The 24,182-nt window shown below is 51.1% G+C and overlaps 1 protein-coding gene across 6 annotated transcripts in view; it reads left to right on the top strand.

Moving 5' to 3' along the window:
• Positions 1–24,182, top strand: part of RALY (RALY heterogeneous nuclear ribonucleoprotein) — a 142,160-nt gene that overhangs the window by 33,079 nt on the left and 84,899 nt on the right. For 5 of the 6 annotated variants that reach the window (XM_075517122.1, XM_075517126.1, XM_075517123.1 and 2 more), the window contains exon 2: positions 17,710–17,800. The exons of the other annotated variant lie outside the window; for it this stretch is intronic. The gene's annotated coding sequence lies outside the window, so the exon portion shown is untranslated. The remainder of the gene's footprint in view (positions 1–17,709; positions 17,801–24,182) is intronic. 6 annotated transcript variants of the gene reach the window in all.

Genomic DNA, 24,182 nt, shown 5'->3' with positions numbered 1-24,182 from the left:
TTTTCTGCTTGAGAAGCAGTTTAATGGAAAAACTCTTAAGCTGCCTTTTCTATCTCTTCCAGCTTTTTTCAAATCCTGCTGTAACTTGGCACAGCTGGAGCCGAGCCAGAGTGTAGATGCTGTCTTCTCAGAAGCTCTGGGCCATTTGGCCATCCATGGCCCAACCAAGAGGTGTGGGCCATCCCCTCCGGCTGGCCACCTCATCACTAAGCAAAGCCTCGCTGTGTTGGCTGTGCTGCGCTGTCCCTGCTTAAGTGGGAGAAGTTACTTAGGGTGCGGATACTGCTCAGAGTAGTAAGGCAGCCATGTGTAAACCTGATAGTGAAGGTGGCTGTTCTCTTGCCAATAGCTAACTCCATGGCTGAGGGCCATTTCTTGTCTCTGCTTCGTTTCCCCAGCTGTAAAAATGGTCTAATGGGAAAACCTCAGGCTCAGGTCTCCCAGGAGAGCATTTTCCTGTTGCTTTCCTGAATGCTTTGTGCCGTTCGTGTTTTCCTCTAGGGTGCAGAGAGCACCCATCGTTGCAGCGTGCACCTGTAATGGGCTGTGTCAACAGCCGTCAGAAGAAAGGGCTCGGGGAGCTGTTCTAAGCTGTGATGCTGTGGGGTGAGTCCAGAGTCTGCTCCTGGCTGTGCCACAAGATGTTTTTCTGCCCTGGGGTGAGTTAAAACGACTTTGGCTTTCAGTGTCCTCACCTGGCTGGAGGTCTAAAAGCATCTGTGTTGCAGAGCATGGGGAAACGCCAAGAAAGACCACGCGCTGGCTCTGAAAAACGGACTCGTGATGTGGCACTCGGCTCCCAGTGTGAATGGGAAAGGTGGTACCCAGGTGCCTGACAGAGGTGCCAGGTTTGCGTGGGCAGGGCTGCCGCCGGTGGTGTGCCGCCGGTATGTCCCGGTTGCTGCCCCTCACTATGGGCACCGTGCGTACTCAGAATTGGGGTCCTCCCTCACCTGCCTGGGAAAGAGCAGTTGGCACACAGGTGGGCAGAAGACCTGTGGCCGTTCTGGTAGGAGGGGGTGAGCACCTGGCTTGGAGATGGCACTTGTTTCAGGGGTCAGGGAGTTGGGAGACTGAAGGCAGCCAGAGTCTTGGTGAACACTTTGAGTCACCAGTAAACGCAGGGTCAGGTCCGTTCCAAACATGCGTGGGGATGTGTGGGGTTGGTGTTGCTCGCTACAGCGCTGTTACATAATGCACATTAAAATGGAGGAAAAAGAAGTTGAATTTATGCTTTCCTGTGTCTTCCAGCTGATGCTCCATCGCCTGCTGCTCCATCCTTCGCTCCCTTAGCTTGTGCACTGCGCCAGTGTGACCGGTTAAGCCCGTTTGAGAGTCAGCGGGGCATTTTTAGCAGTGGGTGAGGGTGTGAAGGATATGTCTGCCAAAGGGTCCCCACGTTTGCTCGTCAGACAGATTGACAGAGGACGAGCAAAGCAGCAGGTGATACCACCTGGGGCTTCCCTCCATGTTTTTGGGCAAGCACAGGGGATGTGTACAGTGAAACAGCATTTCTTTGGTGGCAGGAGACTGAGGCTCTTGGTGGTCATTCGGAGGGTGACTTGTAACATCACCTGGCTTTTCTCCTGCAGGGGCACTCCGTCCACATCTGTGTACAGAAGACGTGGAGGCAAAATATATTTGAGTTATGCAGCATTGCTGTTGGTACAAGGCTAGGGGAAGTCTTTTTCAAATTTAAAAATATTCCTTCAAGGAAGAGTGGATTTAGGGAAAAGCTCTGTATTCAGGTATGTCCAAAGAAGAATGAACAGATAAACTTTTTATATTAGAACGGTTTTATGTTAACAGTTTCTTTGGGGGGTAGGGGGAAGCATCTTGGAAGGAATAAACTCATCTCCTACAGAGCCTGTGGTACCTGGGGATCCACGAAAGAAAGAGGAGGATATTGCTCTAAGGAAGTGGTTGTTTCTGAAAGGGCGGCACTGGGATGAAGTGTAAGAAGATGCTTCTGACAGGAGGCCATGAGGGAACTCTTGTGTGCACACATACACACAGGCTCCAAGATACGCTTACATACATGTAAACAAATAGAGCTGTTCACTCTGTCACAGGACCCTAAGCAAACACCACATTTGTTGGAAAAAATGTTCTCGTTCTTCCATCCTGGTGATAGGATTTGATGGAAGGATGAAAGTACTTACGTGCAAATGAACTTGGAGAAGATTTTTTTTCTTTTCTGATTACTAATGCCATAAGACAGTAAAAACCAAACCGACAAAAAAAACCCCAACCCCCCTATTTTTTCTGTCTATTGGAAACCTCTGGCTGGCAGGGCTAACTTACTTGTGTATCAGTAGCAATGCCAGTGGCTGCTGCTTTTAAGCTTGATCCGTTCCAGGACACCTGAATGTCGCTCTCTTTAGGTCAAACCTAAAGAAATAAGTAAAAGCATTTCTTCTTATGTGGCAGCCTCATGCCTGTTGCATCCCATGGTTGGGACAAGTCTCCTGACACTTAAACTCCAAAAGCTTTTTCTTCCAGCTGGATGTTCATCATGACAGTCAGGAGGAGCTAGAAGTTATCTCTGAAGACTAAAGCAACTAGCCAGAGCAAGCATGGCTGGATCAGCCCCTTGCACTGGTACACACTGGACTCTGGCTTGAAGGACTGCAAGGGAGCACCCAGCTTGGGGAGTCTGGTTTTTCTGTCCCATAACTGCTCATGAATAACCCCAAACATAAGCAACTGAGTTTTTTTCTTACAAGCAGCTTTGTCTTGGGAGAAGAGATGGGGAGCCGGCGCAGCCCCTCTGTGCTGGTAGCTGAGGGCTTTATTGCTCGAGTCTGTTCACGGCTGGCTTGTGGCCATTTCTCCATGTGGCAGTCTCTCCTTTAGCTCAAATGATTTTCCATCTGGGCTGATGCTTGCCCCTGTGGAAGGCAGCTGTATTGCCTCTCAGCTTTCGTTTGCTAGGATAAACAAGCCAAAAACAGGCAACCAACTTGCTTGAGACTTTCCATTGCTGCTTCCCAGCTGGTGCAGCAATGGAGCTGGATCCGAGTCGTGTGCGTCTGCACCCCCGTCCGCCTGTCTGGTCTTTTACAAAAGCCTTCTGAGCCATTAGGCTTTCTCCAACTGACTTTCTCTGCATTTGGTGTACGAATGTCCCATTCATGTGTCCAAGCTCCGGCGGTGACTTGGGGACGTTCCCTCCTGCTGGCCCCGTCCGTGGCAGCGAGCCCTGCAGCACCAGGGGCTGCAGCGTCAAGCTCCTGGTTACCCCGGGTTGGGCAGGTGAGCATCTTAGCAGGAGAAGAAAATACCAACAGGAACTGGTTATGATATTTTCTACTTGCTCTTGCCTTTGCTTTCTGCTTCTTAACCATGCAAAATGTGCCAGAAATTAAGAACTATGCACACCTTGTGACGGCCTCAAAATCGAAGATGTCATTTGTTTCAGATTATCAGTCAGCTCCGGGAGCTACAGAGAAATCTGTTGCCGTCTTATATAACCCCATCCAAGCAATATTTTTTCCACTGTGTGAAATAACTCAGTGAATTTCTAATTACACAAATCTAATTAAAGGCTGAATGTAACAACTATGCCTAATCATAACGATACACCCATTTCATTAAAAAAAAGAAATTGCTTGTGTACAACAAACCACCCAATTTAGTACAGAATTAATATCCGCCTCTCCGGCTGGAGCTGCGCAAGCCCCGGCTCGTGCGGACGTCACCCGGCGGGGCACGCGGCCCAGCTGAGTCTCGTGTGGCTGTGTTTGAAACTCTGGCTCTTTGGTAAGTAGGTTCTCAAGGCGTCTGTGTAAGATGGGGGTGAAAAAGGACCCTCCCAACCGGCCAGAGCTTTGAGGGACTATGGTCTGTGCACCATGAGCAAGCATCCGGGCGGCCACTGAACTGGGATTGAGTGGATTTTGTGTCTGAAGCTCAGCAGTGGTGGAGCAGCAGAGGTGTCTTTGCTTCATTCTCATGTCAGCTCTACTTGATGATCTGGTCTGCTCTCAGAGACCAAAGTAGCACAAAAAAGTATTTATTCCCCACTGGAGATCTTCTTTTCCTGTAGTTTTCAGTGCGCCGTACCGAAGCCTGGAATGGATGGCACCCGTCTGGTGAAAGCCCGTTTTGTAAAACTTCTCAGATCCGCTTTTCCTGCCAGGTGCCTCTGCCACCAGCAGCGCGGTAAAAGCATGTAACCGCTGCAGCGGGCAGAAAACTAACAGCAGCCGTGCTGTCCGGGTGCCGGGCAGCTTGTCAGGCCTCTGCGGACTGATGCACTGGGCTATTGATTCTACCTTTCAGCTCTAATGCAGTGCCCGTTTTTACAAGAGCTCCAGCAGCATTGCTATCAGAAGGAGATGGTTTCTTACAGCAAGACACGAACCTTAGTCCATGCAATTGAGCACGAGCTGCAGAGGGAACAGCTGCACTTATAGGTGTGGATTTTTCTATTAATATTTTTGCAGTAGTTTATTGCTGAAATCACTCTTACAAAAGCAACTGTGGCTTTATCCTTTCCTTACCTTGGTAAATGCAGCAGGAAGTTTGTCCTGCGGCATGGAGACTGCGCCCAAATTTCTGGCAGGCGTGAAGGAATTCAGATATCAGAGGGGGAGCCAAATATGGGACAGAGGGAATAATATCAGGGCAGTGAGGTTAAATAGATAGATAATTGATTTTTTTCAGTGCTGGTCTCGGGTGTAAATCCATTGAGGTTAATGAAGTAAGGCAAATTGAATTGAACGGCCCTATATGGAAAGCTTAGCCTGGCATATAGCCAGTTTCAGAGGCTCCTCTTGGTGCTCCCGCGATGTTTTTAATGGCTGCGTCTTGGTGTCGGCATTTTGCTCGTTCGTACTGTCCGAGAGGAGCCCACCTCTGACAGCTGCAACCATTTCGACTTGCAACCAAGAAAGCAAACCTCCCGTCTTGTTTCTTTACTTAAATACTCGGATAGGTGCGTTCGTTGGGATTTCTGATCTACCTGCAGTTCCGTCGTGGAGCTTGCTCAGGTGGTGGTGCAAAGCCCCGCGGGCTGGGGGCTGCCCAGCCCTGAGCCTGCTGCCTCTCAGCCCTGCATTTCTGCAATGCCTTAGGAAGCCTTCCACAGCGCGGCTGTATCTTTTGGATGAGGCGTCAAATATTTGTCACAGAAGCACTTGTGGCACTTTGGCAAGCATTAGCTCTGGAATCCAAATTAAATTCTGGTATGGGTCATTGTATCCTGTCAGCCCTCCCCGAGCTGAACTGGCGGGGGGTGTTTGACTTCCCAGCCTGAGCGGGTGGGACGTGGATCCTACCGATGGCGGCCGCGCAGCTCGGGTGGGACGGGAGGAGAAGGGAGGCCGGGCAGTCTCTGGATTAACGAGCCCATCGGGATTTGGGTGGGAGGTGATACATAGTGGGTACAAGGTGGGTTTGCTAGAAGTGGAAGATCCAGCCATAACTTTGGGGGCAGAGGAGGTGCTCGCCCTGCCAGAGGGCTGATGCCCAAGCTCACAGGTGCTGGGATCGTGTCATGCCGTGCCTCTTTCTCCAGGCTGGGAGGGACCCCAGCCCTGAGCTGGCACGCTGGCACCGACACGAGCTGTGACCTCTCGGGCCAGAGCTCTCTTGGACTCCTGCTCTTGCACGCCTTGCATCCCGGGGAGCGTCGCCCCAGCAGGACCTGCCTCCCCGCGCTGTGGCACCCACAGCATTCTCCAGAGGACGCTTCTCTGCGCAGGTGCAAGGTGCTGGCTGTGCCTGGGCTCCCGACGGAGGTGGCCCAAGGGAAAGGGTTGACCTGACGTTTTCTCAGGCCATAGAGATGCTTCAGGGGTTTCTCTCCTGCTGGCCTCAAAGCTTGTGAGAAGAACATGTGTCTCATTACGGAAACGGGTCTGAGGGTTCAGTCACCAGCAGAAGGTCATTTGTCCTTTGCATCGGTTATGACTGGCTGTTGTTAAATAGTAAGCGTCTGTCATGGGTAATAGATCACACCCTGTCGATCCCCCAGCTGTTGATGCATTGCTGTGTACAGCTAATTCAGCAGGACCTTTTGCTGCTCATGGCCAGACTTCTGAGAGCTTCTCGGGTCCACTTAGCTCAGGGTTTGCTTTTCTAAATGACGCTGACGGTGAGCAGGACGCCTTGTCTTCCCTGCCGCCCCCGGCCGCTGCTTCCCGACACCGCCGGGCTCTGGCACAGAGCTGTTTAACCTTGCCAAATGAAACTTTGCAGGTGTTACTGGAGCAGAGGACTCTGCCAAGCCGCTCTCCCCTGGGTCTCATCTGTACTGCTGTTCTCAGGCTTTCCTTGTGATTGCCCGGACTCCTCTAAGAGCAAGACAGGAGCAAAATCAGGCTGAGAACACCCTAATCTTATCGTGGCCTTTTGCAACACTTTTTCTCAGGCTTGGAGATCTTTGGGAAGAACAGAAGAAGAAAGCTTTACAGACCACAACTTCCATCCCAGTTTAACTTCAGGAAGGTCAGCCCTGCTACCCCTGATTTGCACTGGGATGCGCTGGTTTACACTGTTATACATGCAGAAGCTGCTGCGGAGAAATCGGTCAGTGAGAGACGCTGTCCCAAATGCACCCAAATATTCCTTCAGGCATATTTGCATCTTGCTGCCCTTTTGTAGTGAAGGTTTTTTGGTGAAGACAAAATTCTCATGGCAGGGAAGGCACCTGCACGGGGCACGACTGATATCCAAATGGCCTCGCTGTTCCCTTTGCCCGGGTCTTGGGGGACACTTCATTCCTGTGTGGCTGATGCTTGTGTCTGATCAACTGTGGGCCATCCTCAGGCTGGTTGAGCTACCTGGGACGTGGCTATTTCAGAGTGGGCTCAAGGACCATCCCTGTCCCTTAGGACTGCCATCTGCCAGCCTTGAAGTTGTATCCTGCTGCCGTTGGCAATGGACCTTTTCCCTGGAGCTCTGGCCCTTTGGGCTGATGAAGAACCAAAACCCATCCTCAGCAGATGCCCAGGTCTGGGGCGGGGCAGGGCCCCCGAGAGGGCGCGGTGGGAGCGCTTTGGGCGGCGCAGAGCAGCCCAGTCCTGCAGCAGGCGTAGGACATCTCCCGCCCAGCTCAAGCTGCTGACAGAGCCCCTGGGAGAGATTTTCATCTTGGATCCCACAGACTCTGGACAGGTTTGAGCGTGGTCCTGATGAGGCTTGGATCCTGAGCTCCCTATAGTGGTGGCAAGGGGGAGAGCTTTTACCGGAGCAGTGATTTCCATCCCTTGCCGTTTCACTCTGTTCCTGCGCATTACCCTACTTCGTGCAGCAGCTAAAAATAATTGAAAGAAAGGCGTGAGCCTGCAACGAGGGAAGGGGAGAGGGAACCCCTGTGTCTGCACGAGAAATTGGACTCCTACAGCTGGCAGGAGCCTGTCCGTCACACAGGCAGCATGTGTGCGGAGGTTTCAGTCTCTTGCTGCAGAGTCAGTGGCTACATAAATAAACAGGCTCTGTTTTCATCTTCGGTCACCCTACCGATGCCTCTTGCTAGCCTTGACTTTTTGGCTTGTCTCTGTATTTTTAGCTGCAGGACACCCTGTTCCCAAACCTGGAGAAGACCTGGGTTTTCTCACACCTTTCTAAACACACGAAGCCGGCTCTCGCCCTTGTCCGTGTCCCGATTTAGAGAAGGGGAGGGCAGCAGTGCAGTTTCTTCCCACTCACACCAGCGTAGCTAATCTGAGGACCTGAGCTATGAATATGTGTTTGCCCAGGAGTTTATTGATGGTTGTGCTGAATAAGAGCCTTTGAGGAAGGCTGGGGAAGGATGGCTTCTCTGGGAGACGCAGCTGTGTAAGCGTAGAGGAGCCCTTGCGTGCAGACCAGCTCCACGGTTACCAGGCAGGACCCTGCAGATGCTGAGGGTCAGGTACAGATTGAAACTGTTTGGTGCAGCGGCTTCTGCCCTGCACCCCATCTCTACCAGCAGAGCTGGTGGTAGCACGTAGGTCCGCACGGAGCGGGACCCACAGCACCTGCTCGTCCAGGACTGCAGGCGCCGGTGGCATGAGGAGTCCGATGCCTCGGGCTGGGGCAGGTTCAGCGCAGCGCGAGCCACGCTTTTCCCCCTTGAGTCTAGAACTGAGGGGGCCCAGCGTTATTTTCCCTTCTATTCTTTATCTCATTCATATATAAAAAAAGTGGAGGAAAATACCCCACGCTTTATTACATTCAGCAAAATGCAGTATTTCTTTGTATTTTACTGAGAGAAGGCCAAGTTTGGGAGTTTATTCACTTCTATTTAAAAGTATAAGATGATTTAGCACAATGCAAAGTTAAATGTCACTTTGAATAAATGATCAAACGTTCTTCTATTTGGCAAGTGCCGAAACGAGCACGTCTTTTATTGTGCGGTAGTTTCGGTCATGTTGAATCCTTTGCATCCTTTTCCACTCATGCGAGAGAATCCACCTTTTCAGCAAGCTGAGCCCTTGCATTTACCTCGTCCTGCTTTCGCAGTCCCCTGCCCCGCCTGAGCATCTCTACTCTGGTCCTCGTCGCCGGCTTCGTAGGGCTGCAGGCTCAGCTCCTTGCCATCCTCTTTGCTCCCTCTTCCCGTGCCGAAGTCCTCACTCAGACGCTCGCTTAGGCATGGGCTTCAATTTAAGCGTCTGAATGGCTCCCTTGATGTAATTAAGGCTATTTCTGTGCTCGGAGTTAAGTACGCGCTGAGGCACTTTGCTGGATGGAGGCATAAAAGCGCACAAGCTTCAACCGAGCAGTAAAATAGGTTTTATAAGGCACCGGGGGCTGCCAGCCCCGCTCCTCGTCCCGGTGGCTACTGGTGTAAGATGACCTGGGAATCGTGACGGCTCCCTGCCCTCCGCTGTCGCAGACTAACTGTCCCGAGGTCTGTTGTTTGCGCCGTGCTGACACGTGTCCCTTAAGATTGAATGACGGCCGTGTCCCCTGGGAGAGCCACTCAAGGTCACAGGCTGCTCTCCGACAGCCAGCGAGCCTGCAACGCCCGGACTCGCAATACGCCTCGGAGACGCTGCTTCGGCCCGTCGAGGTGGCCCAAAGCAGGTGGGGTGCAGGGGTGCTGGGAGCGAGTCCCAGCCAGGGTGCCCCCGCATCCCCGTCCCCGCGTCACGGGTGCCGTCGTGGGAAGCGACACGCAGGGGGGGCGGGGGGGGATTTATTCAGTCCGAGAGGTAAAAAGCAAGGCACAGCAGATGCAGGCGTAGGTTGTACTGGGCGTGAGCAGGCTCACCGGAGTCCAGCTGCTCCCCAGGTCCCCGGGAAGACGGATCACGCCGCCGCGTGCTTCCATCCTGGCAAATTTGGCGACGATGGCTTGAGCTTGCCCTTCTTGTCCTCTGCCAAGAGAGGGTGGTGTGGGCTCATGCTGTTATCCCACTGCAAACCAGGCTGGGAGAAGGCATTGCCTGCTACGCAAGGCTTAGCTGATTTTCAATTAAAGCAGAAATACGTATGTATTTTGGGGGGCAGCCATACAGTTCCTTAACAAGAGGCTGCTGCTGGATTTGCATGGGCAATATTACCTGACCTCCCTGTGCAACTGGTGCTACCTAAGCTAGTAATTTCCTATCCGAGTGCCAATCTGAACAGCTGAGATATTTTGCATTTTTTAATGGCTCTCTGCTGTGCCTGAATTAATGGAAAAAGTGGTCTGAAACTAAGATGAGGGTATTGAAGGGGGAGAATGACAAATTGGCTTTAGAGCATGGCAGCAACAAGCACTGTCAGGGGTTCGCGCACTGACCTTTATCTAAACAGAACTGTATGTAACAGATAAGAATATTTAACAATAATTAATGTCACATCAGTGCAGAGGACGAAATGACTGCACCAAACAGGCAAGAAATCCACTGCAAATTACTCAAAAGAGAAATGTCAGCTTCTTCGTATCTGCAACCTGCCTCGTACTCATGGTGCTGGAATTAGACGGGAGGGCACGCGAGTAAAGAAGCTATTAAAAATGATTTAGCGACTGGATGATATATGCATAAATGAGTGAGAGAGGCAGAATCAAGCAGAACAACAGCAGGTCTCCTGGACCAGAGTCGTGTAAAATCAAACACTAAACTGAACTGATAAATGGGTGCGGGGATAAATGTGTATAAACCAATTATTTCCAGTGCTGACGTTTTGACAGGCAGCTTATGGTTTCCCTTCCCTTTCCCTTCCCTCTCTGGGGGTCCTGGTGCACTGCGCTTCAGCAGATGCCTCTGGCCCGGGTAGCTGAGCCCCTCTCTATGTTTTACAGGTGGGAGGAACCGTTGCTGGCCGGGGGCGTTGAGATGTTCTTCGTCCTGTTTCCAAGTTGGGGTTGTCCCGGGTTCCCAGGGGCTGTTCGGAGGCGGCTGAGCTGGGTGCTGCGGGGGTGGCTGGAGGCTGGCATGGGTCTCGGCTTGCTCTGGCCGCTGCCACAGGCAGTGTCGGTGCTGGGCAGCGATGGAGTGCGAAGCAGCGATGGCTTTGCTAAGCAGCGATGGCTTTGCTAAGCTCGGGCTCCAGGGGATGCCCGTGTTCTTGTCGCAGACCGGGGGGGTAGTCTGCAATCCCTAATTTAATTTTTAAAGTGATGGTCCGTGGATGTCCATTCAGCAGCGGTGGATTTCATCCGTCCAGATGACAAAACAAGCTGACTGAGGAGGAGTTAACCCTCTCCTGACCTGCCTCCTGCCGTGGACCGTCCCCTGGCCCTGCAGCTTCAGGCCTGGGGCGGGCATTTGTTGGGGCGGTTTGCATCCCTCTGCCCTGGAGAAACTGCCTACCCGCGCCACGGTGCAAAACACACCAGGGCTTGGGAAACGCGTGTGCCTGATGCTGTTAGCAGTCCGGGCACGTAGGTGCAGCCTGCTGGCTTGAAGGCTTTTCATCGAGCAATTTGGTTCAGAGCCTGGTAGAATCCTGGGGCAGAAGGGACGATGCTCGAGCAGTCCCTGGTGAACCCCGTGCTCCGAGCGGAAGCCCTGTGGGCCGAGCCCTTCCATCTGGGAAAGTCGTGGTTGTTTCGGGGAGCGTGCTGGGCGGTTGCTGTTCCTTAGAAATATTTACTGCCAACAACTGGCAGCAGGTGATGGGAGAAGATCCTAGAGCTGAGCATGGGATCGTCACCTTGCCGCGCTTTCTGTATCGATGGCTGCAGATGCTGAGCTCATCAATGATGAGCTGTCCTCAGTGATCTGTCCATCACCGATCTGTCCTCCTCGACTGAAACAGGCTGTGCTGCCGGCCGAGCGACAGGTCAGCGTCCTTCCGAGCCGGTTCATAGCCCCCTCTTAAACTTCAGCACGAACAGTCAGTGTGATTCGCTCAGCCCAGACCTCGGCAGGTTATTCAGCAAATGCACAACTCTAGTAAGCCCAGCCTCAGCCATAGCGTGTTATAGTCATTCTTGGCTTCATTCCCCTAAAGCCGGTGGTGATGCAAGGGAAAAAATACCTAGTTCTATTCTAAAAGGGCCCTTGTGCCCATCGTAATAGATTATTTCCTAAACGTAAATTAATTTATCCGCATGACCAACTGTGGGAAGCATTATTAGCCTCAGTTAGTAGAGGTGAGGTTGAGGCACAGAGCTGGAGCCCAAGGTCATGAAGGGAGTCTGGGGAAGAGCCAGGAACCGCTCCTGAGTCCCTGGAGTTTCTGGCTGGTACCTTAAAGGCCAGTCCTGTCTGCAATGCCTTACCCCACCTGCAGTCCTGCTGGCCACCAATTAGTTCTGTTGTCAGCATTTTCCTCGTGGGAGGAGAGCAAGGTGCCTCTGGATTAGCAAGGCTGTGAAAAATAGCTTTCCAACTGGCCCGGTGACCTTTTGACAGCAGGAGAGCATTTACAGGCAGAAGACGGAGACGTCGTGATTTAAAGTTAGAAACGATGGGGAGCTGTATCTTTGCCCCTTGAAGTGGAACAGGAGAAGTGACCTGTCCCTGATCCCATCCTGCGCTGGGGCATGCTTTAGGGTGGCATATCTGCATTACAGAAAACACCCTGGCCTGCGTGCCTCGGGCAAGGCACGTCTCGCTGCCAGCCACCTGGGCTGGGGAGCTGCGCGGCCGGGGAGCGGGACTGCGCGGGAGAGGGAGGGAGCAGAGCCGGCTCCGGGCGCACGCCGCGGGCAGCAGCCCCCCCGAAAGCTGCTGAGCGAAGTTCAGCTCCGCCGGTTCAGTCAGTGGAAGCGTCTGATACGCTCAGCTGCTAAACAAGCCTAGCCCAAGGTTGGATGAGCAGGTAAGTTCCAATTAGAGGATCTGAATATTGATTCACTGGGGAGAAAATATGACGTTAAAGAATCATTGGAAGACTAAAGCCGAACTGATGTATTGCTTAAAACGGAAGGCCGTGGATTTGCATCAGAATATAAGAGCAGGGCTTTGACAATGACAGGCAACTAATTAAAGTGCATCAGTTAAATGGAGTTCCTCCCTGTTTCGTCTCCCATGGTTGGAATTATAAAAACGGCACTTCTTAGAAAAATAGGCACTATTTAAATCCAGGGTGTTACCGATAACATCCAGAAAGGCGTAAAGGGTCGAGATCTCTGCTCATACTCACATTTCAGGCATCTCTTTTTCAGGAGGGACGTACAGTTGTGTCACACCAACCAAGCAGACAAAGCAGGAGCCTGGGAACGCTCACGCTCCGAGCTGAGCCGCTCTGCGTTTGTTTTGAAGTCAAGTGGTTTGGTTTCTCCGCGTTTCCCGCTGGTCTGTCCTAGCGCTTGGGCAGCACTGTACCCGCAGGTTTTGGAAGGGCCCTGGAGGGCAGACGAGTGCCGAAACTGCCCTTGTGCAGAAGAGAGGCTGGGGCGCAAGCAGGTCCAAGCTGCCAGCCCACATGGAAAGCCCATGCTGGAGAATATCTCAGCATGGAGGGACACAGGTGATGAGTCTGATTTTGGGCTTCCTCAGATGGAAAAGCCTCAGTGGTGGAAGCTGTTTTGGGAAGGCTTGAGCCAACTGAGCTGCCCTAAATCCCGTGGAGACTCCCTAGCAGCTCAAAAGATGAACTCCAGGTCTCCTTTCCCTTGTAACGAGCAGCGTAACCCATCCGCAGAGCTCTCCTTGCTCTTCCTTGGTTCTGCTCTCTGCAGAAGGTCAACTGAAACCCTCAATATTAACTTGACAAAAGCGTTTCATCGCTTTGTTCCTCCTGGTGCTGGAGCATGGAGAAAGGGGCTGGGTGACCTGAGTAAAAGCAGAAACCTTCTCCCACCCAACTCAACTCCCAGGGTAAACTTCAGCACCTTGAGGTTGTTTCTAGAGTGGTGCTCTCCAGTCTCACCTGCGAGCATCAAACCCAGTTGGACGTCTTACCCAGGACGGCACGGGGAGGCAGAGTCATACCCCGAGAGGAAGACGCAGGAGCAGCAGATTTAGCGCTGCCATCTCTGTGTCGCACAAAGGCACGTGGCTGCGCTGACGTACCACCGCTTGCCCGTCCCCTGTGCCAACACCAGCCCTGCCCCACATGTTGCAGGGACTCTTGCTGTGCCCCAGCACATGATGCTGAAATTACCTCCTCTTCCTTTCAAACCACTTGGCTTCGCAAAGATGCCATTTCTTCTCTCCGATTTCAAAAGGAAATTTTTCTGGTAAGTTTGAGAGAACAAAGGAAGAAAGAAACCAAAGAGAAAAGGAGTTTTCAAGTTGCACCATCTGATTCTTGCTGAGACATGCTGCTGGTGTCAACCTTTTTTATGCGCATCCGGAGCTGGTGCCATTTCACACCTGCTCCACGCTTGTTTTTAAATGACACATAATTATGATAGGCAGTGTAAAGATGAAGCTTCATCCCCAGTTAAATTGCATTTTCTGTCTTTTCATTTCCTGCCCCAGTTGAGGAGGAAACCCCTGGAGAGCAAGATCTTTAAGTTTAATGAAGTAGGAGGTGCCTGCAAAATTAAAGGTGATCTTGTTTATTAGAAGAAAATCGGTGCTGATATATAGTGTTTCTAGAATATTGTGCTTCTGTGTGATGCCCTGGGGAGGGTTTCAGGTTACTGGAAATGCCGACGTAAGAATCTCAGGTCATCGGATGAGAGAGCATCCAGTCCGTGATAGCTGCTGTTTGGAAGTGTGTGTATCCCCACTGCAGCACTGGGCTGGTCCCTCTTTACTTCTACTGGAGTCCCCGATCGATCCCGCTGCCGGAGCCAGCGCAGCGGCTCGCATTTGGCACGTGGTCCTGGGGAGAAAGAGGGGCGGCACCAGTCTCCAGGTACATCCCTGCGGGCCTTTTGGGTGAGCAAGAAGGGCACGTCTCCTGTTTTGTACAAAATATGTTAGAAACCCCTAGAACAGACTGTCTCTTTGCAGGTCGTCTGACCTCGGCGGTTAGCAACTGGTACAGAATTGTGGCTTTGGGGAAATTAGAAGATGCTTTCATTGAGGTCTTCATCCCTGCGTGGGGTGGGGGTGCAAGCATGGTGCTGGGGTGACGGTTGCTGTGCTCTGAGCCCTGTGGGACTGCAGGCACCCCGTACCAACCCCATCGCTTCGCTGGGCAAGTTCCCTTTGCTGCTTCATCAAAATTCAGCCCATTGTGTTGAGTCCCCTGCCCTGAGGACGAGTCTTGGGTTTTTAAGGGTCTATGATATATCTTAGTCAGTATCTACACTATTTCATCCTTTATTCCTTCCCCCAACTTCCTCTGAATGCCATCCAGCCCCTGTGATTTATTACCCTTCAGTGCGTTTTGCTTTTTGTTGGAGAATTTATATTTAATTTTTATGCCCGTTATCATTCAGGGAGAGAAGGGAAATGCTTTGGGAGCCCAGAGTGAAAATAAAACAGCACACTTTAGTGCAGTTACTTTGTTTGAAAGATGTTGTTGTATTTTGGCAGGGTACTTACCTCCTTCCTCCTTCGCTTTTGCATCGTGGGCTGAAGTGATTCTAGAAGAATCACAAGGTGGTGCACTCGACTGGTTGACTCCAGCCTTGCAAGGGCTGGAGTCTGCTGCTCCTGCTGCCTGAATTTGTTAGGACTCATGCAGTAAAGAGGAACTCGGTATAAAAGCAGGACAATTTGGTCTTTCATGTAGCTGTACATTTGGGAAAAGAGGGATTATGGAGCAGCAGAGGTGGACTTCCTTTTCTTAGCTCCCTTGATCTTGCTAGTGATGAGGTTTTTCTATGCCACCTCCTGTACAACTTCCACTTCAGGTTATCGGTCAACTTTGTAGACCACATCTGGGTCTAACTTAACATCCTAAGGGACACAAAGAGATGCAGTAATTTGGCCCTTGGTCTCAAAGAGGCAGCGGTGCACAGTGGAGCCAAGACCAGAACTCAGAGCTTCTAATGCTCTTTGATGCACCATGTCCCTCTGCCCCTCATACTTCCCCTCCCCTTGCACACTTTTGAGTTGTTCGTATCAACAGAAGGCTTTAGGAGCAAGATAAGCACTTTTGCCTCAGTCGAGGCATCTGGGTAAGTTTGAGAGGAGGATAGGGGAAGGTAGTCAGAACTTCATCCAGATCTCGGGTGAAACCTCTGTTCCTCCTTCCTTGCTGGGATTTGCTTCTGTAATTCTCCATCTGCCCCGTTCTGTCCAGGCAACGGCGAAGCAGGGACCTTCAGGGCTCTGGCAGTTATGATCGGAGGAGGCCATGAGCCCTTTGCTTTTCCACATCCCTAGTGTCTCTGAGAGTTTTGATGTTCAGGGCTCTGCTCAGACCTGGTTTGGCCCCACGTTTCTCTTACTCTCTCCCCTCTTCTGCATCTCTCCTGCATGAAGGCCTGTTCTCATGGCATTGCTGCACTTCTTGATTCCAGCACCTTACATACTCAGTTGAACTCCTGAGAGATGCTACCAGATCTCTGTAGATAAACTTGCTCAATAAACTTGAATGATGGGTCCGTTGAAATGGAGGGGAACTGAGGAAACAGCACTGGGAAGTTCATCATCTTGAACGCTTTATCGGGTTCTGGGATGATGGGAAACGTGGCCACGTGGCAGCGTCCCCTGCTTTTAGCCTTTGTCACTGTGGTGGCCTTTTCGTGAAGAGCTTTGAACCCCTGTGCAGGAGTGATTATCCCTTCGGTGCCAGAGCGCGCAGAGACTTCTGCTGTGAAAGCCAGCGTGTCATCTCTGATCAGCTCATTAGATATGTGTGTCCTCCTTGCTGGTTGAAGCCCGGTGCTTCATTTCTCTGTCTCTTTAGTGCTTTCTCAGTGTTAATTAAAAACTTCGTTGCAGTTTGACCTTTTGCAATGCTGTGGCATAACTGAGACCGAACTGAGCCTCTAATTACGGGGGGTCTCTCCCGGCGGGCTGGGTGGGTGAGCTAACCGGGCACCCCGGCGTTTGTGAGGGCTGACTGGCGCGAGCCCTGACTGCTCCTCCCGCCCTCCCCGAGGGACCCGGCAGCCCACCTATCTGAGTATTTCACAGAAGGGTGGAAAAAGTGTTGGTCTTTCGATAAAAACCGTGGTTACTCAGGAAATATTGCTTGGGAGGCAGGAGGTGAGAATCATCACCGGTTTGAGGAGGGTGGAGAAAGCAGAGCGGGAATCTTGCAGTGACTGATTGCCTACGTTATAGATCACCGCTAGCCTAAGAAGGCTGATTTGAAGGAATGGGTTTAAATCACTGGATCCTGTTAATGGCTTAGGCACTGGAGTGGGAGTATGGAGACCTGGATCCGGTTCCCATCAGCTCCGGACTGTGCAGGCTGTGGGCCCGGCGGGGCAGTCCTTGTCCCGGAGCCTGGGGCCGCAGAGCGCAAAGCACAGAGGAGGTCTCGCTACGTCCCGTCCATTCAACCGCAGCTCCCAGCTCCTTGCCTGGAGTGCTGGGACCGGGGGAAGATTCGGTGTGCGTTTGGTCGCAGAGGAGTGAGGATTTGATGGGACCTACATGCCACCTCTGAAGCATTAGCCCAGCTCTTACGGGATGTGCTCAGCAGCCTTCCCTGCAAGGAGGGACGTCTGCCAGCCTGACTGTGCCGGCACTGCTGCCCCGGGAGCCTCTTCAGCAGGCGCTTGCGTGTTGGCCAACATAGAAAATGCTGTGGAAAGTCCTGTAGCTCCCACTTCCAAATGGCAATGCCCTGGTTGCGTTTCTGCCTGGCAGGTCTCAAGGAGATACATCGGTGCTCTGCGTGCGGTCCAAGCAGGTCTCAGCCCACAGCAGGGAAGGGAAAGCACCTTAATTTAAAGTCCCAAGAGGTACCCTGGCAGCCTGGGGGCACCCAGGGGAGCTGACTTAAGGCAGAACATTTCAATTCCATCAACAAAATGTTTCATGTCAAGCCAGCCTGACCCAAAGCAAAATCTTCAGTTTCAAAACACGTTTTCAAAACACAAAAGAAATTTAAAACCATGAAAAAGTTTTTGCTTTACTGATAATTCAGTTTGAAGAAACTCTGTTTTCCCTTAACAAATCCCAACCATTGTGACCAAAAATTCCTACCCGCCTCTATCCGCCAGTTACCTTGTTGTCTGTAAGCATTAGCGCGATGTAGCAGTTCTTGTGGGATTTCTCGTGCCCGAGCCAATCCGAACCGCCGCCCCAGCAGCTATCCCAGGTATTCGGCCTGCGAACACAACTGACTCTGCTCCGGTTGGAGCTCCTTGCTAAGCGGCTCAGAGTCTTAGCGCGGAAAGTCCCGGGTCTGATCCTTGCAGACAACCAGCCAGCGGCTTTTCTTTCCAATACGGCGTACCCTTCTCTGCTGAGGGTTAGAAAGTACTGGATTATCTGCTTACCGCAACTAGCAAAAAAACCTGTGTCCTGATTCTTGCAGGGTGAAGCTGAGACCATAGAGGGCTGCTGCGCCTGCTGCCAGACCGGCGACGGGAAGGACTGACAAACCCCAAGTGCCCACACCGGTCCCAGTAAGTAACTGTGTCTTGAGGTGCCTGTAGCCGTGAGGAACGGCGGGAGAGATCCCTGCAGTTCCCGGCTGCTGCTGTTCTGCTGTGCGAGGCGGGACTCGGCAGTGAGATTTGGGGCGGCAAGGACACGTTGCGTCAGATGCTGAACTGTATGAGTGGGCTTCGTTCTGGGTTCAGCCTGAAGGTTTTCTCCTTGAGCCTGCTGGAAGTGGCCTCATCCTGGCCTGGTGTAAGCGTTCAAGGAGTCAAAGGTTGATGGATGTGCTGAGAATCTGCCATTCCCTCGTGTGCTATTGGCAATAGAAACGGGATCGCTTTGATTACACCCTGGTGGGCAGATTGTGATTGTTTTGGACACGGTGGGTTTGGGCATGTTTTCGTTTCTGATTCATTGCTTATATTTCTTCTAAAAATTACGTTTGCAGTTTGTTGTGAGTGAACGTGAATACGAGCGTGACTTCTAGGTAATGTAGAGGTGGTCTCTGCTCCTGACTTTCCTGGTGCATGCCCCAGCGCGAGAGGCTTCAAAGAGAAGCTGGGGAGAAGTGCTGCACACGGGGGACGTCGTGCTCGGGGCAGGCAGGCGCCTCGCAGAGCTGGGGTCGCGGTGAAGGAGGGTGCCCGCAGTTCGATCAAAACCCTCGTACTGCCTCTGCACGGGGTAAGCAGAGCATCCTCTTGAAAATGGGCTGGGAAGAAGCACGGTCTTGGTATTTCCTTGAACACCAGCAAATCGGGGCTGAGTTTCTTAGCGCTTTGATCAGGACAGAGGAGTTCCCCCATCCCCAAAAGGTACAGCAGTGTCCTCAGGCCACAATTTAGGAAGATAACCAACTCCAGAGTGCCAACAGACGTGGCACTGTCAGCACATGAGTTTTAACATCCCCCAGGCCCAGCTCGGCCAGGTAGGCTGAGCCGAAAGCACCAATTTGAAGAAGAGGTTTTGTGGAGGGACGGGAGAGGGTTTAGGGATCAGAGCCAGTGGCAGCGTGACCGGGAAAATGCTGGTCCAGGAATCACTGCGGCTCTTGGAAACTTGCTGTGCTTCCTGAGCAATGAAGTCAAGGAAGACCTGAGCTGGGAGAGCTCTTCCTGGTGTTGTGGCAGTTTTGTTTCAGTAAGAACGGAGTAACAGGACTCTAGGTGAATAAAACCTGGAGTTTGCTTCAGCAGAGGGTGAATGAAGATTTCAGGGCGTAATCGCAATTGTACAATGTACAACTCGTGTTGAAGATGAAGACATGACATGAAGATGCAGGGTGTAATGTTTTCAACAGTGGACTTTCCCCTCCAGTTCCCAGACAGATGGATAAAGGCAGGTCCTCAGTTTCCAGTTCTTTACAGTCCTGGTTTACAGTCCTGGTGTAAACCAGGTCCGGGGTTTACAGTCCTGGTGTAACACATTTGCTTTAATTGGTATCGTGGTTGGGTTTTTCCTTGGGAACGTACGTAGGAGGGAGAAAAAATAAATGTGATCAGGTAGAACTTCTTATCATACGCGTAGGAGCTCTGCTGTTGCTTGGTGGACCCCAGGAGATACCATGTACAGTAAATAAGGGTCCAAGAGTTGTACACTTCTTACCTTATTTGGAAATCTAATTCAGGAAACTCCAAATAACAGAGGAGTAAAGATTCGCCTGAACTTTTTCAAACCAAAATCAGGCAGTTGAAGGAGAAAGGGAATTCGGGTTTGCTTATGATTCGTCTAAAACCATTTTCTGCTTCTAGCTTAATACACCTTCCCTTAGTAGTAGTGAGAATATCTTGACACAAAGCAGGACTAAAAATTCTGACATACAGATACGTTAAACAAATAAGCTGGCTAAAACCCCTTTTCTGCATGAATAAGAGAACTACTGTGCCCTAATTCCATAGACCAGGATTCAACTCAGCAAATGAAATTACGGGATCCATCAGCATTGAAGAAATGCCTTATTTTTCAAATATTCAAGACTTTTTTAAAAAGAACACTGCCAGAAGTTTTTCAAAGTTTGGGTTTTGCTGTTTGCATATTAAACAGTGCTTTAAACTATGGAGTCTTCTTTTTGTACAGGGTATTTACTGTAAGTGGAGGAAAGTGTCTCTTATCCTGCGTGCAGACTGCAGGGCCTGAACTGCAGCACCCCCTTCGACCCGCGAGTTCTTCACTTTCACAGGGCTTCTGAACTCTTGAACGCCGCTGGTTTTGCTTTTTCATTTTTCACTTCTCCCTCCCATTATTGGGAGTGCACAGAATAAAGGTTGATTCCAGAGGGAGCTGTGAAACTACCTATTTCCTGGGGGTTGCAGAAAAAGCTGTGAAAATATCTGTCATTCGGGCAATCGGAGAAGAGCATTGAGAGTAACTGGAGGACTAGGAAGGCTGATGAAAATGCCCATTATTCCAGCAATGCAGGGACGGTCACAGAAATACCTGTTACTGGGTCCACCCATACAGGGTTGGAAGTGTCCGTAGTGAGAGGACACGGGGTATCCTTACGTAGCTCAACAAAACCTGGGTGGATGAAATTTTCTGTCTGCCTTAGAAAAAACCCAGTGTTGTAGAGGGCCATCACAATGTCTAATCACAAATAAATCCGGCCTGTAATCACTTGCTCAGGTCATTTGTCAGCTCCGGCAGTTCCTGTCCTTACAGGATTAGGACAGCACTCGGTAGCCCTTTAAGCTACGATTTGGTAGTGACCTTCTTAGCAGCCCGTGGGCCAAGGAAGGAAGCGATGTAACAGGTTTCTTAATTTAGAAAAGACGGTGCAGGTCAGGAGGAGGTCGCAGGCATCGGTGCCCAGCGCAGGTGCTGGAAGGTGCAGGCTCCGGTGAAGGGCTGCAGCGTCCGGTGCGGAGGAGGTCGTGGGATGTGAACGGTGCGTTCACGGGGTTCGTGATCGAGTCTAAAAAAGCCTAACTGAGGGACCGAGTCACCCTCTGTGACCGAGATACCTTTGTCAGGGAAATGAACGGGCAGTCGGATAACTGGTGTATCTCACTATAACGTTGTAATTCTTTCCAGAGGCTCTACAGGTGTCGCAAACCTTCAGAACACAATTTCAGCGCTTTAGGAGCAGCGGTAGCGTGCAAAGCCGTGCGAGCAGGGCTGGCCTCCTCCGGCTGCTGGCTCTGCTGTTTGCAGCGCTCGCTTTGCAGCTCTAATGTTTCAGCAAGAGTGGGCAAGAACTTCGTGCCGGGCGCAGGCTGGCTTTGCCCTTTGTGGCTTGCTTTCTCTTTTTTTTTCTTTTTAATTTTTACTCCTCTGTGGCAATTAGATGGCAGGATTTCCGCAGTGTGGATTCTGACGTGTGCGTGCACACGTTCTTTATTTCTCTTCGTACTTTTGCAAGCACGTGCTGGGAAGACTATTGAATGCAACTGTCTCATCAGCAACGTCCCTTCCCAGCGCAGGGATTACACCGGAGGAGCAGGGGAAGACGAAGTGTTGAGCAGCTCGGAGCGGGGTACGGTGCGCTCGCCTTTCTGAGCCCTGCTGCCAGCCCTGCCTGTTTCTGACCGTGGACAGTCTTCTCTCTCAAGAGCGCAGTAAACTTCAGTTTTCCCCAGTGGCTTGTGTGTTTTTCAAAACCTCTAAGGAAAGGAGAAGAAACCCGAACAATTGACACTACCCTCAGACAATTCTCACTAGATAAAACAAAGTTTGCGGTTTTGTTTAGCGATAAAAGGGAGAAGAGGCTTCAGATCCGTCACCACTGTCTCCTGCAGAGCACAGACCATGGTCCTAGCAGTGAGAGTGACTGCCAGCGACTGACGTGGAGGTGCAGAAATTGGGATACGACGCCCATTCATACCATCCCCTCTGCAGATGGAGCGCTGGACACGTGTGCTGTCACCTGCAGCCCGCTTTGGCCATCGGTTACGATGCAAACTGTTGAGTCAAAATAGACCTGTGTACAATACAGAAAGCAAGAGACCCCTTCTAGGCAAACTAAGAAGTGGAGGAAGGGAGAACTGGTTAGAAAGCTGCCTGGAAAGTGGACGCAGGGTCTGGCACACCCACGCTGTCTCTCATAGACCCCAAGCTGTCCCCAGAAAATGAAAGAGGACCGTGAGGATAGGCAGATCCAAGTGTGCACACTCCCAACGTGCTCCAGCAATGCGACCCTTGAGACCACCCAAAGAGGACAAATCTGTCTTGACCCTTTCTGCCAAAGTCCTGGGAATCCTGGTGCCTCTGAAGAGTTTTTCTTTTGCTATAGGCTCAGTGTGGTGACGTCCCCTATGAAATACAGCCGTAATTCTTGTCTCAAGAGGCAGAGCTGACATGGTGGCCGCAAACCGTGGATGAGGAGAAGGGTGGTCTGGGCTGTGGAGGACACAAACAGAAACTCCCTCCAAAGCTAACACTCCCCAATCCTTATCCACAGTAAATAAATGCAAAGACCCAGTTAAAAATTCTTTCTAAGTAGATCCTCTGGAAGGATTGCCCACATGTCTGTGCTGGAAATCATCTAATGGTGCGTGCGGTATTTGTAAGCAGTTGGCTGGAGGATGTTCCCAGACAGCTGGTTCGTCTGCAACAGGTTTCATCTTGAGCAGGTTCATGCTTGCATGGTGAGAGCGGGCCGCGGAGCCCGTCTAGCAAACACGAGGTGAGAGCAGCACTCTCCTCATGCAGGGGCCCCAGTCCATGACCGCTCTCTGCAAGGAAGAGGATGAGTTTTGGGCTAGAAAAGCCATGTTCTTGGCACTAAAGTTTGTTGTGAAAACAGAGCATGTCAGGGGTTGTTTTGATTGAAGATGATTGGGAGTCATTTAGCGGTTGCGAGCACCAGGAGTGCGGTGTAACAGGTTTCTTATTTTAGAAAAGACGATGCAGGCCAGGAGGAGGTCACAGGTGTCGGTGCCCAGCGCAGATGCTGGAAGGTGAAGGCTCAGATCTTGGTGTTGGCCAGCTCCAAAGTTCTCCGTGATGTCGCCGTCCCCTCCCTTTGCCCCCCCATGCATTCTGCCTATGCGGAGCTGAGCTTAGCTGGCTTTGAGTGGGAACCCAAGCAGTTCCGATAAAGGATCAGGTTTTCCAGTGAGAGCCAAATCCTGGCATGCTGAGCTGCCATTCTTCACACTGGAGCCTCACAGAGGTTCTTTGAGAAGCTGTTTCCTCATTTCTGCCCATGCCGGGCTCGCACGGCTCTGCTGGGGGTGAGCTGGTGGAAGACAAGATGCTAATTAACCCTTTATAAACAGCCCCATGCTCTGTCTCCGTGGTTACCTGTGCTTTTAAATAGCAAATTAATTGCATGAAGCTCTCAACTGCTCTGCCAAGACAGCAGAAAAGCCGCGGTGGTTCCAGGCAGATGCCGCGTGATGGATCGCATGGCAGGCCGTTGCCAACAGCTCTACCGGGGAGACCTTCCTGCTCGGGACCTTCCAGCTGACTGTGCAGTCTGCAAGCAGAAAGTTCTGTAGCTCAGTCATTTCTTGGTATAGGAGAAGAGCAGGTCATTTGGTGTTATTTAAGGACAGTAAGGCTGAACAGAAAGTCAAAAATGACTTAACTCAGCATACATGATCCGGTGGGTTGTATGGTATCTAGGTTGAGATTTAAAACCGTGATAAGCCAAAAAACCTCAAGCATATGTCTAATTTTAAACCTATAAATTCAGTCAAAACTCTTATGCTCAAAGAAAGCCAGGGGTTAATAATACCTTCCCGAGTCAACAATTAAGTTCTAGAGCTGAGCTGGTTTCCTGCGATCAACCAAAATGTTTGATTCTTTTAAGAGCCAAGCAAGCGCTTCATAATGAATACTGTATCTGAGAGTTAAGTTTGCTGCAAATCTTGATCTTATCAAAATAACATGTCAATTTAAATTATCTGATTTGGAGATTTTGGGTTTTTTCATTTCTGGATTTGCTTTTTGAAATGTTCTCTTTCTCAGAGCTTCTCAAGACTTAAAGGTTAATTCAGATTAAGGTAGTGCATGAATGGAAAATGTAAAATCTTTTACCGAATAACTGCTTGCGTAAGCAACAGCTGACAGATGATCACACGAGTCATTCCTTCCGCTGTGGTTAAGGATGATGCCTGTGCTCAAACTTCAGGTGACAATGCTTGCAGAATGAAACCCTAAAAGTTTCTGAATTGCTCCAGGGGAAACGTCTGAGCTGCCCAGGAGCTGGTGGTCTGCCGCAGGCACGTCCCCTGCCTGGCTGCGCGTGTTCATTGAGCGGGAACCCAGCGGGAGTGAATTTGTGAAGAACTCAAGGGAGTGCTCACAGGCTTGGAGTGGGGTGGCTTGTATTTATTGACACCTTAACTCCTTCTTAGAGAAACAAGCTGGTGGCCAGAAGGACTGAGGATGGGCTCTTCATGCCTGTTTCTGAACCACCAGGTCCTCACCATCTTGGCTTGTTTTCCCCATCACCTACAAGGT

The sequence above is a fragment of the Mycteria americana genome, chromosome 14, assembly GCF_035582795.1.
Source record: "Mycteria americana isolate JAX WOST 10 ecotype Jacksonville Zoo and Gardens chromosome 14, USCA_MyAme_1.0, whole genome shotgun sequence".
Classification (NCBI taxonomy): domain Eukaryota; kingdom Metazoa; phylum Chordata; class Aves; order Ciconiiformes; family Ciconiidae; genus Mycteria; species Mycteria americana.
Note: the sequence above shows the minus strand (reverse complement) of the source record. Positions and strands in the feature narration are given on the sequence as shown.